The 2672-nt window shown below is 41.4% G+C and overlaps 1 pseudogene; it reads left to right on the top strand.

Annotated features, from left to right (window-relative positions):
* The first annotated feature begins 1052 nt into the window (after window positions 1-1052).
* LOC101423664 (septin-2 pseudogene) lies at window positions 1053-2070 on the top strand (annotated as a pseudogene).
* The last annotated feature ends 602 nt before the right edge of the window (window positions 2071-2672 follow it).

A 2672-nucleotide genomic window follows, 5' to 3' on the forward strand; every position in this document is an offset into this window, starting at 1 on the left:
CCTGGGCAGGCTGCACTTTCTTTCGCGCTGGGTGGCTTTCCTTACAGGTGCACTCCTTGTGCGTGGGGCTCCCCTACGCGGGGGACACCCCTGCGTGGCGCGGCACTCCTTGCGCACATCAGCACTGCGCATGGGCCAGCTCCACATGGGTCAAGGAGGCCGGGGTTTGAACCGCGGACCTCCCATGTGGTAGACGGATGCCCTAACCACTGGGCCAAGTCCGTTTCCCTTCAATGCAATCCTGATAAAAATTCCAACAGCCTTTTTAAAAGAAATGGAAAACACAATTACCAAATTGTGTAAGGGGCCCCAAATAGCCAGAAACATCTTAAAAAGGAAGAAGTAAGTTGGAGGATTCTCACTTCCAGACTTTAAATCATATTACCTAGCTATAGTGGTAAAAGCAGCATGGTACAGTCATAAAGATAGACATAGAGACCAATGGAATTGAACTGATGGTTCAGAAACAGACCCTGACTTTTATGATCCAGTGAATTTTTTGGTTAAGTAATTTTTGACAAGGCTGTCAAACCCACCCAGCAGGGACAGAGCAATCTATTCAACAAATGGTGCTGGGAGAACTGGATACCCATATCCAAAAGAAAGAAAGAGGACCCCTCCATCATACCTTATACAAAAATTAACTCAAAATGGATCAAAGACCTAAATATAAAAGCTAGAACCATAAAACTTCCAGAAGAAAATGTAGGGAAGCATCTTCTAGACCTGATGGTAGGTGGTAGATTCTAAAACCTTACACTGAAAATATGAGCAACAAAAGGAAAAATGGATAAATGAGATCTCTTCAAACTTAAGCACTTTTGTGATTCAAAGCATTTTGTTGAGAAGGTGAAAAGGCAGCTCACTCAATGGGAGAAAACATTTGGAAACTACATATCCAAAAACAGGTTTGATTTCCGTGTTCTATAAAGAGACTGTGCAACTCAACAGTAAAAGAGCAAGGAATCCGATTTAAAAAATGGGAAAAAGGCTAAACAGAGTTGGTGCCCGGTGCTCACTCAGTGTTGATTGACGAAATTTTACTAAAAATATCTAAGCAGCAACTAACTCAGTTTGTGAATCCCGAAACTCCTGGCTATGTTAGATTTACAAATCTTCCCAATCAAGTGCTCCGAAAATCTGTTTAAAAAGGTTTCGAGTTCACACTAATGGTGGTGGGCGAATCCAGTCCAGGAAAATCAACTCTCCTAAACAGCCTTTTTTTGACTGATCTCTACCCAGAAAAAAATCATACCTGGAGCAGCCAGAAAGTTGAAAGATCTGTCCAAGTTGAGGCTTCAACGGTTGAGGTTGAAGAGGGAGGGGTCAAGCTGAGCCTGACTGGTGGACAAACGGCCGGCTACGCGACATCATCAACTGCAGAGACCATTTTAAGACTATTATCTCCTACATCAATAAGCAGTTTGAACAGTACCTGCATGACGCAAGCGGGCTGAATCATGGGCGCGTCATAGATAACAGAGTGCACTGTTGCTTTTACTTTATTTCACCTTTTGGACATGGACTTAAACATTTATGCTGCATTTTACAGGGTGATGCATAATAAAGGGAACATTGTGCCTATCATTGCAAAAGCCCACACACTGACTCTGAAACAGAGGAAGCAGCTGAAGAAAAGGATTTTGGATGAAATTGAAGAGCATAACATCAAAATCTATCACTTACGAAGATTTTAAGGAGCAGACTAGACCTTTCAGGGCCAGCTTTCTGGGGTCCAATCAGTTGATTGAAGCCAAAGGCGAGAAGTGCAGAGATGGCCTTTAGCCATGGGGAGTGGTGGAGGTGGAGCTGAGGACGATGCTCATTACTCACATGCAGGGTCTGCAGGAGTTTGCCCAGGATCTTCACTACAAAAACTTCCACTCTGAGAGGCTCAAGCTGGGTGGCAGGAAGGTGGAGAATAAGGATATGAGTAAAGATCAGATCATGTTGGAAAAGAAAGCTGAATTTTGTCTCATGCAAGAAATGATTGCAAGAATGCAGGCACAGATGTAGATAGAAATGCAGGGGGAAGATGGCAATGGCAGTGCTCACAGGCACAACATATAAGAAAATATTTCTCAAGGTAAAAAAAGAAGACATTCCAGAGGAGGATTACAGTTGCATGTTTTTCATAAGGTGGTTAGAAGGTTGCCCATCCAATTTCTATAGTACCTGTGTCTGAGAATTTAATGTTTCTTTTAAACTTTTGGTATGTTATAGTGTTTTTTGTTTTTGCATGAAGTATTTTTAACATTTGTATTTTGTTGCTATGTTATATTTTGTTTTGTGAGGTGAACTGTCCGTTTTCATTTTTCCTCCTCCTTAACTAACCACTAATGTTAGAATTGTTTCAAGGATCAGTCAGCATATTTAGTTAATATTGACTTTCTTTCAATTCAGTTGGCCTAAATGACTAATCATTGATGAGCACTCTTGATTTGTATTTAGAAACAAATTCACATTGACTCAGAATGTTCTTCAGACACCTACCCAGTGATACAGAAAGAGGAGCTGAGTTGGTGCAAGGGCATTATTTAGCAGTAGTACCACCCACAGACTCACTTCCTTGCCTTAGGGTCCAACACCTAAAACCAGTTTTGCTGCTATAATTCAATGCCATTAATTCATCTGCACATTGATCTTTTTACTAAATAAAATGGAATAGAATT

This window comes from Dasypus novemcinctus, chromosome 23 (assembly GCF_030445035.2).
Source record: "Dasypus novemcinctus isolate mDasNov1 chromosome 23, mDasNov1.1.hap2, whole genome shotgun sequence".
Lineage (NCBI taxonomy): Eukaryota > Metazoa > Chordata > Mammalia > Cingulata > Dasypodidae > Dasypus > Dasypus novemcinctus.